Source organism: Haliotis cracherodii, unplaced genomic scaffold (genome assembly GCF_022045235.1).
Source record: "Haliotis cracherodii isolate W230 unplaced genomic scaffold, xgHalCrac1.p SCAF_16, whole genome shotgun sequence".
Lineage (NCBI taxonomy): Eukaryota > Metazoa > Mollusca > Gastropoda > Lepetellida > Haliotidae > Haliotis > Haliotis cracherodii.
In genome coordinates this window covers 16,841,510-16,857,118 of record NW_027266271.1, presented here as the reverse complement: position 1 = coordinate 16,857,118, position 15,609 = coordinate 16,841,510, and positions in this window count along the sequence as shown.

The window sequence follows — 15,609 nt, the reverse complement described above, 5'->3', positions numbered from 1 at the left end:
TCGGCGTGTCGAGCGAACGCTTTGACAATCAGGCTTCACCACCGCCCCGTGTCTTCTGAAACATTTGCTATAAAATAAATATTATTTATTCGTTTTCGAGTATTTGCCTTCTAAACCTTCAGCTGTAATAAAGTCATAATATTTTAACTACAAAATACGCTACATCAAAGAAATATACTGGTTGATATGCAGTGAAACCTCGTTATTCCAGAAACTCTTTTATCCGGACAACTATCGTTAAGCAACATGTCAATGAAGGAAAATTACAACCACCGATGATCGTTTATCCGTACATGTACTAATCCGGACTATATACTGGAAATGGTTTTGTCTGGATTAACGAGGTTTCACCGAACCTGCTTTATGTATAGCGGACATGGATAATATAATACATGCAGTAGACATGCATGGTACGTACTTAACGTTATTGTCCCCCTTGATTCTCTACCTTGTACATACTGTTTTTTTCTGAGACTGATTAATTATGTATGTAAATAGAATTCCATTTGTATTGTTGAGACATTCATAGTTATATGTGTCACATGTGTGGTCCATGTGTTGTAACCAATGAACAATACAAACACGTTGTTCCGGACGTTTCCTGAGTCTGGCTGTAGGGAAACGGTTATTTCCATAGAGTTCGGCAAACTCACATTGTACGAGAAAATGGCAATTGGAGTAAGGCTAAGAAATAACGGATATATTCACATAGCAGTCACTGCGTCTAAAACGGGTTGTCTCCCTTCAGTGGAAATCCTGTGTGTTTGAGTAATGTGAATGATGTGTAATAATGTCTAACACGCGTGGGATATTTATAAAGTAGATTATGAAGGACCCGTTCTAGACATTTGTTTTCAATCCTCCAAACGATTTGTACATATTCTCTGTATAATAATACTTGTATTATTGCATAATATTTTGTACATTTGTATACTCGTCTAATAAATATATAATCGATTCTATTCTTGCTTTCTTATTATGTTGTGCTGATGAGGTCCATATCTTGTGTACTCCCCAGGGAGTTGATAATGCAATTTGGAACGCAAAATCTTCCGTTGTCCGTGAAGACCGTAGTGTAGTGGATAGAGCGTCTGTCTCGATAGCGGAAGGTCGTATTTCGATCGTTTGGCAGCGTTATACCAAAAGGCGTTAAAAGATTGTACTTGTTGTTACCCTGCCTGGCATTCGGCATTAAGGGGATTAAAACAAGGACTGGTCGGCTCGGAGTTCGTATACTGTGTCTGGATGGGGCAATTAAACGGACATAAGTCCGCTCAAGTACAAACAGAAAACACTGGTATGTGCTTTGTTTTGTTTGTTTGTTTAACGTCGCACTCAGCAATATTCCAGCTATATGACGACGGTCTGTAGATAATCGAGTCTGGAGCAGACAATCCATTGATTGACATCATGAGCATCGATCCACGCAATTAGGATACGATGACATGTATCAACGAAGTCAGTGAGCCTGACCACCCGATCCCGTTAGTCGCCTTTTACAAGCATAGTCGCCTTTTATGGCAAGTATGGGTTGCTGAAGACCTATTCTTCCCCGGATCTTCACGGGTCACTGGTATATGCACGTCGCTACAAGCGCAATAGTCCCAACGTTAAAAACCATTTCACCTCACCTCACCTCACCTCACCTCACCTCACCTCACCTACATCGGTTGTCTGGGTAATGATGTCGGGCGTCTTCAGTGTAACGCCATGGACTTTTACCTGGTGATTGTATAAAAGGCGCATTATGAAATAACGTAGCCGTGCCAGGATCCGCAGATTATGGTATCGAATTCAAGGTTCACTCCGATTATGATCCATGGGTTGCACTATTGTCGTGCTCGAAAGATTTCCCCACTAGAGCCAGTTTGAGCTTACATCCAACAATGAACTGTAATAACGTTGGTGATTTTCTAAGCGAGGTTCGACTCAACTATTCCCTTTGAACATAGGCCTAACGTGGATGTTTGTTTGTTTGTTGTTTGATGGCGCTCTCAGCGATGACGGCGCCTGTAAATAATCGAGTCTGGGCCAGATAATCCAGTGGTTGATATCATGAACATCGACACTCGCCGTCGTGGTACGATGACATGCATCAACCAAGACAGCGAGTCTGACCACCCGATCCCGTTAGTCGCCTCTTAGACAAACATATTTTGACTAAAGACCAATTTTAACACTGAAAGGCGCTTTGAGAATAGAGCCGTGACATCCCTTGGTGATTGAATAAACCGTAAAATGACGTAGCTATGCCAGGATCCGCTGACTATGGTTTCGAATTCAAGGTTCGCCCAGATTATGATCCTTGGGTTGCACCATGCTCGTGCTCGAAGGTTCCCAATTTGGACACTTTGAGATACCCTCCAACATTAAACTAACATAACTTTGCTATTTTTCTAAACGGGGTTCGACTAAAATGAACTCTCAACATAGGCCTTATGTTTGTTAGTTATTTTGTTGTTAAATGCCAATGTCAGCGATAGTACAGCTATTTGACCGCGGCTTGTAAATAATCGCGTCCGGACCAGACACCGGTGGTGTTCGATGACATGCAGTCAAGTTACAGAGCAAGACCAACCGATCAAAGTGGTCGCCTCTTACTACCAGCATAGGTTGCTGTGGACCAACTCGAACCCAGATTGTCCTCGGGGAAGGGCCTTAGTTCTGTAATAATGTGGGTCCCGACCCACTGAGCGTTCATATCGCTACGACATTCGTAAGCCTTTGATAAATTATAGAGCTACGGAATTACTATAGAGCATTGTGGATCGGGGCCCTGATTATGTGTTTTCACTCCGGCTGAGCATAGATCCGATCTGGCTGATTTTGATAATGAAGCCGTTGTTATGAGCATACACCTAATTCGGTGAAACAGAAATCCTTCCCAGCGAGCTGCTCTGGTTGAACGAAGACCGAGTCACTGTATAAACCCGGTCTGGTTGATAATAGACCCGATCTGGTTGATCATAGACCTGGCCTGGTTGATCATAGACACAGCTTGGTTGATCATAGACATATATCTGGTTGATCATAGATGCAGTCTGGTTGATCATAGACACAATCCAGTTGATCATAGACACAGCCTGGTTGATCATAGACACAGTCTGGTTGATCATAGACACAGCCTGGTTGGTCATAGACACAGTCTGGTTGATCATAGACACAGTCTGGTTGATCATAGACACAATCCAGTTGATCATAGACACAGCCTGGTTGATCATAGACACAGTCTGGTTGATCATAGACACAGTCTGGTTGGTCATAGACACAGTCTGGTTGATCATAGACACAATCCAGTTGATCATAGACACAGCCTGGTTGATCATAGACACAGTCTGGTTGATCATAGACACAGACTGGTAGGTCATAGACACAGTCTGGTTGATCATAGACACATATCTGGCTGATCATAGACACAGCCTGGTTGATCAAAGACACAGTCTGCTTGATCATAAACACAGTCTGGTGGATCATAGACACAGTCTGGTTGATCATAGACACAGTCTGGTTGATCATAGACACATCCTGGTGGATCAGACACAGCCTGGTTGATCATAGACACAGTCTGGTTGATCATAGACACAGTCTGGTTGATCATAGACATATATTTGGCTTATCATAGACACAGTCTGGTTGATCATAGACACAGCCTGCTGGATCATAGACATAGTCTGGTTGATCATAGACACAGCCTGGTTGATCATAGACACAGTCTGGTTGATCATAGATGCAGTTTGGTTGATCATAGACCCATTATGTTGATCATAGACCCAGAAGTGTTGATCATAGACACAATCTGGTTGCTCATAGACATATATCTGGCTGAATCTGACACAATCTGGTTGATCATAGACTCAGCCTGGTTGATCATAGACACAGTCTGGTGGATCATAGACACAATCTGGTTGATCATAGACATATATCTGGCTGATCATAGACTCAGCCTGGTTGATCATAGACTCAGCCTGGTTGATCATAGACACAGTCTGGTGGATCATAGACACAATCTGGTTGATCATAGACATATATCTGGCTGATCATAGACTCAGCCTGGTTGATCATAGACTCAGCCTGGTTGATCATAGACACAGTCTGGTGGATCATAGACACAATCTGGTTGATCATAGACATATATCTGGCTGATCATAGACTCAGCCTGGTTGATCATAGACTCAGCCTGGTTGATCATAGACACAGTCTGGTGGATCAAAGACAAAATCTGGTTGATCATAGACATATATCTGGCTGATCATAGACACAATCTGGTTGATCATAGACTCAGCCTGGTTGATCATAGACACAGTCTGGTGGATCATAGACATATATCTGGCTGAATCTGACACAATCTGGTTGATCATAGACTCAGCCTGGTTGATCATAGACACAGTCTGGTGGATCATAGACACAATCTGGTTGATCATAGACATATATCTGGTTGATCATAGACTCAGCCTGGTTGATCATAGACATATATCTGGCTGATCATAGATGCCGTCTGGTGGATCATAGACCGAGTAGTGTTGATCATAGACACAATCTGGTTGCTCAAAGACACAGTCTGGTGGATCATAGACCCGGTCTGGTGGATCATAGACACAGTCAGCCTGATCATAGACGCAGTCTCGTTGATCACAGACCCGGTCTGGTGGCCGTGGATGATAGACACATCCTGGTTTATACCCAATCTGGCTGACCATAGTCTCCGTTAATGTTGCAGCCATTAGATACTGGTGTTAGGTTGTCATGTACATAAACCACAGGCTACGGCTGGTGAGGTACTATCTCTATCCCATGGTAGTGGAAGAAGACACTCTGTAATAATGATAAATATTAAACAATATACTTAACATAAATTCACACGTTGTGAACATATCATCACATTGAACTTAGTACATAAATGTACACATCTATAATCATATACTGGTATAACACAATAATACATTACACACGTGACTTCATATGATCACATGTTTATATCTGTTGACATAAAGACTACAATAATAACATGACATAAAAATGAAACGGACTATAGAGTCTGCACAAACAGTGAGTGAGTCAGTATGGTTTTACGCCGCATTTAGGAATATTCCAGCACTATCACGGCGGGGGACACCAGAAATTGGCTTCACTCATTGTACCAATGTCGGGAACCGAACCCGGGTCTTCGACGTGACGAGCGAACGCTTTAACCACTAGTCTACCCCACCGTCGCCTGCATAAAGAACCCTACCCTATGGGTGACACGGGAGTGTTGTCCACGCACCCAGTAGCCAGACAGCAAACACGCACAGGAATCCTATATAAGGGATAATACATTGATCAAACGTATTTCTTGACAACTAGATAATATATAAAGGGCTACCATTATACTGACAGAAACATATATACATAATTGTGACCACCACTATGAAATTCTACAATATTACCAACAATACAGGATTAATGATATATCAATCTTACATCATACAGTAAACAGTTGCCAAACAATAATTACTAGCCAGCATATTGACCAGATTAAACATAGAAAACAAACCATACGCACATTCATACAGGTTAAATGATAGATTGTGTATATTCTTACACTAGGTTGATCATGAACATATTTATACCTATTTTATGCAATAATTTATATCAGACATTAATCTACAATTTGTATACTAAAATGTATAACTAACATTTGAGGTGTACAATATTCAAGCTGGTGTGCAGTCCTCAAGTGTGACTGGTTAGTAACATGACGGATGACATGTATATTTGAAACAGGACCAATCAAGTGAGAAGCTCGCCCTGGGCTATTGTTAAAACACCAAAGACAATGACATGAAAATAGACCAACCCAACTACCCTTATACCTAAAATGTGACCAGCCCTGTGACACATAACTGTGCAGTAAACATAAGAGCTAGAGACATGCGGACTGACAACTAATTGCAACCTGTGTATATATAAACCAATCGTCTATCTGCCGGATCACTAAAACCTGGAATAAGATTAAAATGTTTACTTATACATTTATGTACACGATATTATATCACTAAATTAATCCCTGTTACATTAATATCGCATTGTTCAACGCAGCCAAGTAGTCTAAATTTGTTGCTAATTGAGTATTTGTTAAATATTAGCTGCGGGGCTGCACGCATCATACGGCATCATAACGAGCTTACAGTCCTCCTGCATTATGTTGTCATATTCAGCTACGCTGTTAATCTTTTTGATGGCTGGATTAGGATCAAACTTGTGACGCAGATTAAGATGAATAATCCATCTGCATAACAGTTGGTTAATCCTGTTATGAAATAATACAAACTCTTTACTGAGCCCCTACACAGGCCGGTTATAGATAACGCACAAATAGACAATCGTTACAAACATGTACGAGCCAGCGATACCCAAAATGGGTAACAAAAATCATTTGATTCCTTTTTATCAATATTGCTTCAAATGGGGGCTAATAATAATCAAAATAAGTGGAGGGGGCCCAGTCAAATCCCCCCAATCAAAATTTTATTTTTGAGAAAAGATACTGGAAATCGTTGATACTTATACATACTCAGGTATAAATCGTGTTTTGTATGAAATCACTAACAGCAAATGCGACAAGCAATGTGTTGTCTAATTCAAAGAACAGGAAACGATAACATGTTCTGAAACATTGGGTTTTGTAAATTTACAAATAAAGGAGAAAATGTAACTAAATTTAAAAGAAATATAAACTGGTCTGGGGAATTCAACATCCAATTTTATGGTTTATGGGGTTTATGGGGAACCCCTCAAAATTAAAGTATTTAAACGGGTGATCTCCTTCTGGCATAAATTAAAGAATTTTAACGGTCCCACAAAGTTATCTCATATTTTAAATAATTATTCGATTCAAGATTATGATGTAAGTGCAAAACCATTCAATGGATAGCAACAGTGAAACTAAATACAAGATGATGTCGGACTGTCTAGTTCCTCAACGTCATGGTTGGTTTCAAAGGGCGAGATAATTCTTAAAGACTGAATTATTCAACAGTGACGAGAATGTATCTTATCAAGCTCACAGGTTTATATTACCAACACTTTAAAGAATTACCAAAATTCAAAAATGTCCTATTACTTAATGATATTAAAATTTCGCACACCGAATCATTTGCCCATTGAAACCTGTCGATGGCGAGGGTTACTGAGAGAAGACCGTGTCTGTACGTTATGCAATTTATCTGCTTTCACTTTCTTTTTAGGTGTGAAGCTCTTCTCCAACAACGACTTCTTTATATCCCAAAGAATTGTATATATGTGGCCAAATATGTGTAAATTAGGTAAAGAGTTATCACCTAAAAATATATCCACTTTGAAACATGTGTCCAGATTCATTGTACATTTGAACACGTCATTACGTTAAAGTGTCTAAATCACTTATCAATGTATGTTAATATCTTGATCTTCATCGAATACATCTTTTATGAAACAAGCGTGGGTCAACTAATGTGAGTGAGTGAGTGAGTGAGTGAGTGAGTGAGTGAGTGAGTGAGGTGCAATGCCAATGGTTCGCCTTCGTGGTGTTGAGCTGAGGTGAGATGGGGTTTAACGTCGCGTTCAAGATTATTGCACTCATATAACGACATGCATACATGCGTGAGTGTAGCTGCTTGCACTTGTCCGGACTAATGCCGATTTTATAGTGCCAACCCACTGAGATACCATGCCGCAGTATAACACGAATATCCCACTCAGACAGGGTATGCTGATTCCGAGTCGACCAGTCCTTGTTTGATCTCATTAATGCAAAGTGACAGGGTAACAACAACTAGATGCTTTTAACGTCTTTTGGCCACTTCTTCGAAGTACCGAGCAATTGCTCTCCTGCAGACATTCTTTCCAATACGACCCGTGAAGATCCGGGGTAGAATAGGTCTTCAGCAACCCATGCTTGCCGTAAAAGGCGACTACGCTTGTCGTAAGAAACGGGATCGGGTGGTCAGGCTCGCTGACTTGGCTGATGCATGTCTTCGTATCCCAAATGCGTGGAACGATGCTCATGATGTCAATTAGTGGATTGTCTGGTCCAGACTAGATTATTTACAGACCGCCGTCATATAGCTGGAATATAGCTGAGTGCGGCGTTAAAAAACCAACCAACCAACCAACCAAAACACCAAGGCGACGGTCTCAAGAAAACATGAGAAAAGGCAAGAGTGAGTGAGTGAGTGAGTGAGTGAGAGTTTGTATGGACCAAGTCTGAACTCATGGGGTGTTAATGGTCAAGGTCATTGCAAAACTCCTAGAACAGGCCTTGGAAAGTAACAAAAAAATTCCAGTGCCGTTGACGTTGACCCTTGCGACACCATACAAATCAACCAACAAATCCTTTTGACACACCTGTAATAATATATATATAATTACAGTAGCCTTATTTTTCTATTATGAATAAATTATACCAGCTTTAGCTTTAACAACAATGCAACTTATATACCTACATGTAACAGTCATCATAACTTAAGTCATTATCACTAAACCTATAAACACACATTGACGGAGCAAACGGTTGTTCCATAGGTTGCTGACTGTAAATGTTTCCAGGAACTATTCGGTTACATCACCAACGATGACATTAATGGCACGACTTCTGACACGGCTCACGTTAATCCTAATCGGATTAGTCAAGGTATACATATACATATATAAACACGCCTCTGACTCTACTGTAGCGTCAGTCTCCGTTGGGTCGCTTACCTATCTACCCAGGCCTTCATGGTAAGTGATAGGCTTAAATGTGTTTTTATTTATTTATTAATTTCTGAATATATCTTGTTCATGTATTCTCCGACTTCCTTTGACATGATGGAAAATAGATAATGCCAGTACAAAGTAATTATTAGATTTTCATCAAAATTTGAGGCGGGGTCGTATATATACTAAACCGCAAAAGAAACATCACCATGTATAGATATATGAGAAACCTTATTTGTCCAAACACTGTAAACATACTTTGAGATATATTCAAAAAAAGTAAACTTGGCAAAACTGATCATCAAGGTTGGAATTAGAGTGTCAAATGTTCTTAAAGTGAAACACAACACTAGTCTCTGAGAAAATGGCATCACAAGTCTGTATCTCGTGTGTCCGCCATGTGCATTGATGACTGCCGTGCAACGTCGATACATGGAATGGATGCGGCGATTGATGAAGGCCACACTCTGAGGAACGCCTGATGCAGTTCAGCTGCAGTTGTCGGCCTTGGTCGGACGTCATTCAGCCGTCTTTGAATTTCGTCCCACAGATGGGATTTAAATCGGGACTGAGGGCAGGCCATTGCATGGTTCTTATGCCATTCTGCTTGAGGAAGTCTCTTGTTGCTCTCGCAGAGTGGGCACGGGCGTTATCATGCTGAAACTCCTGGTTGCGGCGACGTGCCAAATAAGGTATGGCGTGTGGTATCAAGACTTGATCAATGTACCGAGCGTCTGTGAGGCCATTGCCTCTCCCGGGACTAATGTTCTGAAAGACCAGAGGGCCGACCCTCTGTGCAAGACGAATTCCACCCCAAACCATGATGCTCGGATCACAGCATGAGTCTCTCTCAACAAAACAAGGATCCGAATAACGTTCCCAACGGCGTCGCCAGACTCTCTCTCTGCCATCTGCTGTTGAGATACAGTAACGGCTCTCGTCTGAGAAGAGGACACTTTTCCACGGCTGGTGGCGTCATTGCTGCTGCTTTGCTACCCCCCGAAGACGGTCCCGGCGATGACGTGTTGTCAGAATGGGTCCTCGGTGTGGCCTGTGACAGTGGAGGTGTCTGCTCGTCAATCGTCGACGCACGGTGTCCGCACTAATGTGTCGCTGGTGTTTCCCCATGGTCTGTCGAGCAGTTTCCGCAGCAGTAACAAAGCGATCTTGAAGATGCCGTCGCACAATCTGACGACCCTGACCTCGGGTGGTGACCCTTGGTCTGCCACTACGTGGTCGGTCATCTGTAGTGTTGGTGGTCTGGTACCGTTGTTGGAGCCTGTATATGGTCCTTACGTGGACTTGAAATGCATTGGATACGTGCCGGGCAGTTTGTCCAGCTTGCAATCGTCCAAGGGCTTGATGTCGCTGATTTCTTGCCAATCTTGGCATGTGGCAGCAATTCAATAACGAATGAATGTTATCCGATCATGGTGGATTTTTATAGGGCAAGAAATGGGGGAACGCATGTGCATTTCAATTTGCACGGAACTCACGTGCATCGGGTTACCATGGCCGTTGCCGTGGTGCGTTTGGGCGATCGGTTATATTGCCATCTGCATTGGGTTTTTTATTATCACCAAATTTCATTTTTCCGGGCAAGGTAATGTTAAATTTTAGAAACTTTGACAAAAATTACCCAGATATTTTAATGACAACCTTTCATGCAATGTAAACTTGGGGTGGGTTTCTTTTGCGGTTCAGTATATTTTTACAAACTTTTCAAGATATCTGGTAGTATGTGTGTTATTGTTTTTTGCTTGTTGTTTAATGGCGCTCTTAGCGATCATCCAGCTACATGACTTCAGCCTGTAAATAATCGAGTCTGGACCAGACAATCCAGTGATTGACATCATGAGCATCGATCCACGCAATTGGGATACGATGACATGCATCAACCGAGTCAGCGACTCTGACCACCCGATCCCATTAGTCGCATCTTATAGCTGGATTATTGCCGAGTGCGGCGTTAAACAATAAACAAACAAACAAATGAAACGAGTTTCATAAGTGCGTCGAGGGTCGTACACCGGTTAGTGTTTGCTCGACGGTTATCTATCGCCGTCCCTCCACGTTCACCTCAAGCGTCTCCAGATACACGTGCACTTGACATATATATTGTATTTCATACCAAAATTCGCCATTTTAGCTGTGGTAATATACAAACCTTATGATAGTGTACAGTTTGAGGCACTAAAAACATCGCAGCACTATTCTGTACACTTCATACTATCAAACAGCCTCCATTGCCTACTGGAAAGATCGTTTGCACGGAGAGCGGCAGCTTCCCAAGACAAGGGAGTTAACTGACTATATCAATGGACTTTAACAGTCAGTTAACTCCCTTGCCTCAAGATATGGGAGAGCGGTTGGTCGATGTAAGTAATCATAAAAACGTTGCAACCTTTTGTTTCCTTTTTGCATGTACGTCTCAACAAAACGTCCATGACATGCATTCTTACTTTTTTGTTGTGTTTTTCCCAGTGACAGGTTTCGCCCTTTCCCGAAGTAGAGCTTTTGATGGTGATTATCCGCGATGGCAACTGAAGGCGAAAGCAGGGGAGTTTCTTTCTCTCGCGCATCTGTTGACTTCTCGTCAGGTGCGAGATTTACGAGGCGTCGTTCTACGTTTCGAGGTATGGCTCGGTCTGTGTTAGAAATATTAACATTGCACAGGGGAAGCAAACCAGATCAGACTTCTGCTCTTCCAAAACGAGCGCATGAAAATACGTTCAGAATGGTGCCCGTTGAAGGGCATGGCTTTTCTGTGAATGTCGTTGAACGAAAGGTCAAGCGAATTCTTGAAGATCATTTAGCAGACCGGAAGTACGATGCCTCGGAAGCCAGTGCCGTAACTGGACGAATCACGGACCAGATAAAGGCGGTCACCAAAAATTGCAATTTTCCACGATATAAAATTGTTTGTCACGTGATGTTAGGACAAAATTGCAACCAAGATATACAAATTGCTAGCAGATCGATATGGGACTCAAAAACCGACAATTGCGCATGCGTCACGTACAAGAACTCTTCCTTATTTGCCGTGGCGTTAGTGTATGGCGTGTATTTTGAATGATAAAAGTCGCCGTTCCAGAAGACAGGATGTGTTATTTTTGTAATAAATATATTTCGTAATGCGATGTTTTATTTGGTTTGTTAGCCTAACAAATAAACAAGTCTGGGTTTATCAGCGTAAAAGCACACCAGGGGGACTGGTAAATGATTGGTGGATGGGTGGTGTGGTGTGACTCCCCGATTTATGTAACATTTATTCATGCCCCCCCTCACCCTCAGATACGTAAATACATGTAATAGTTTTCATGAGATCCCCCCCCCCTTTCCCTATAAGAAATAATGACTAATCTGTGAAAAATGTTCAAATCTATAACTGAAATTCTTCTTTAAAAAATAGAACTGTCATATTACACACCCCACCCCATCCCACCCCATCCCACCCCACCCCACCACACCACACCCCACCCCACCCCCACCATTCCTATCCCCCGCCCATCGTAAATGTCCTAAAGACCTTCGTTCATGTGGACCTCATGCTTCGGATTAGCGTGCGCTCGAAATATGTGTTGAATTTCATGTCAAAGTTTGATATTTCACTGTGGTAATACACTATCTTGCATTAGTGTACATGCTGGAACATTAAGAACACTGAACACATTCTCAGGTGACATTCTGATGTGCACTATACACCGTCAAACAGCGTGGTCTAGTTGAAAGAGCGTCTGCCCGGAGAGCGATTGGTCGCTGGTTCGATCCCCTGGCCGCGACATTCCAAAATACGTGAAAATATGTTGTTACCCTGTCTGACGCTCGGCATTAAGGGGTTAAAACAAGGACTGGTCGGCTAAGAGTCGATGCCATGTGTCTGAGTTGAGTATCCAAGTTCAAGTGCGGCATGGTGTCCATGTTATTTAAGGTGTCACCTGATAATCTTGGTGTTCACTACAAAGAGTACATCGTAAGAGGCGACTAACGGGATCGGGTGGTCAGACTCGCTGACATGGTTGATGCGTGTCATCGGTCCAAATTGCGTGGATCGATGCTCATCATGTGAATCACTGGATTGTCTGGTCCAGACTTGAGTATTTACAGACCGCCGCCATATATCCGGAATATTGCTGAGTGCGGCGTTACACAACAAACAAACAAACAAACAAACAAACAAAAAAACCACAAAAAACCAAAGGTATGTAATTTCGAATTCTTTGTTAACTGCTTCAGAAGCCATTCGAGCTGAAATTATCAGATCATCTTTGCGGCATGGTATCTAAGTGGGCTAGCCCTATTAAAAGTCCGGAAGAGTACTTCTTCCAGAGGCAAGAGAGTTAACTGACTTTAAAAGTCCAGTTTCCACCCTTGCCGAACTAGGCTGGAATTCCTGGGCTCGATCGTAGCGCCACCAGTGGCTATTACGAGTTATGTCCTTTCTATGCCTCTCCTATGGACCAATCAGATTCCACCTCTCGTATCACTCGCATTTGCTTCAAACAAAACGGTGGCGCCCAGTCAAGACGATCTGATCGATAATCAAGATTTATATTGTGATAAAACGAGCCTTTCATCGCGAAATGCATAAAATCACGTGAGCACCTTGATTAAGAAATATGAAAAAATATAGAAAATATCTGTTGACAACGAGTTAGCGGTGCACATGCTTTGCAAATCCTGCAGTCGACCGAAATCTGCATGACACTTTACGAACCGGATTTCTATTTCGGTGCGCGATTTTGATTGTACTGTGCATAGACTCGTTAGTCCAGCCAAAATGTAACTCCATAATACCAGCCTAATTCGGCAAGGGTGGAAACTGGACTTTTATAGTCAGTTAACTCACTTGCCTCGGGAAGAGTACAACCACACACACACATACGTACACGTAGCTATATATAAGTGAAATAATCTTGAACGCACGTGTGTTAAACCCTATTACATTTCACCTCACTCACGGGGCGTGGGTAGCCTTGGGGTTAAAGGTTCTCGCGTCACGTCGAAGGTCCGGGTTCGATTCCCAACATGGGTATGTTGTGTGAAGCCCATTTCGCCGTCATATGGCGGGAATATTACTAAAAGAGATGTAAAACCATTCCCACTCACCTCACATACACTGTCACGACACAGTGACTTGATCTGTATCACACACGACGCCCTATGGCGATTCCGAGGAATCCACAGCTCCCCAAAATATTCTAGTAGATACAGAAAAAAATATTGCCTCAGGTTTCACAAAATATAATTACGAATGTTCATTAAAAAAGAATTATGAAAAGCAATTGTGTATACAGTGACCGAAACACTATATGGTCTCAAAATATAATGCACTGAACCCCCAAAACATTTATAATTGAGTGAGTGAGTTTTTAACAGTATTCCAGTTATATCACGACGTGTCAGCTTAATGTGGGAGGAAAGCCCTAAGTGATGCAGGTCTCGGACGTTTACCACTTCGGTGAAACCCACGAGCACGGGTATGGTGCTGACAAACCTAGAAACATAATCGGGGCGAACCGGGATTCGAACCCACAATCATAGGTTCCTGGCCTGCCCCATGGACGCAACTCCGCACAGCGAATTGCGGCGCCACTGGGACCCCAGTGCTCCCCAAAACATTTATAGACCAATAAGGATTAAAACTGTCCACACACGACGTAGTACTCTCTTGTGTCAAGGAGACTTAAAGTGTTACCCAACAGTTTTCAACACAATAATATATGGTGTCTTCATTTGCTACGATATTAATTAGTGCCATTACAATTTGATTTAGATACCTCCGAATGGCTACGAATGCTCTCCATCAATCTCTTTCATATCCATATTATGAAAACAAACATTAGACTAATTAGTATGCGTTTCTTAACATCCAATTCTCTTATAAATAATTTACAAATATTTAAACATGGAAAAATCATTGACAGGATAAAATGTATTTGTTGATATTGTTTTTTGGCTATTAACATATCGCTACCTCCATTATTTATATCAATAAAGTAATTATTTCGTATATTACAAAATAACCAATAAAACAACCCCTTAGGCATTTTCAGTAATTAACAGTTTATGAGCATCACGTATTTATTCTTCACCCCCCACCATGCTCCTCACAGCGATATGCCGTTCGCAGTGTGACGAAGATGTCACGCGCTTGGAAGAGCTTGGTCTCCCAAGCTCCTCACAGCGATAGTCCGTTCCCGGAGCTCTCTATACTATCGCTGCCACCAGTCAAAACTTCACACTGTGTAAGGCGACTACAGCCATGCATGGAGCTAGGGCCTAATCGTGACCTATCGAACTACAGTTAGGTGACCTTATGTTTACGCGAATGGCCGTGATAGAGCAGACGAAATTATACCCTATTAATTGTTTTGTTTGTTTGTCATCAGGTAATTCCATTTCTTTTAAATTGTCAGGCAGGAAGTGTGTCGAGGATAATATTCTTTCAAAACTGTGTGTCCTGTTGGATGCCGAGACAGTTTCTTTGCTGCATCACCACGAAGCTGGTTTGTGTAGAAACTGTTTCATAAAAATAAATAACTTTATGAAATTTAAGGATGGATTGCAAACCAGCGTGAAGAAATATATTTGCAGAGATAACAAAATCAAAAGGCATTCACTATTGACGGATTGTTCCACACCTGACAGCAAGCGGCAATCAATTGCATGCGAGGTTGAGGATATTTCAGGTGAGCGTTCCCGTACATGAGAAAATATGAAACTTTTTTTCATGCCCCTAACCTCCTTCTCAACAGCCCATCCGATGTTCCTTATCTTGAGTTGTTTACTGCTGTTTGTTGTCACTATCATTCTAACCGGAAATGAGTAGACTAGTCTGTTTATTAGACATAATACGTAATAATGATAATAATAATATTTATTTATTTTATT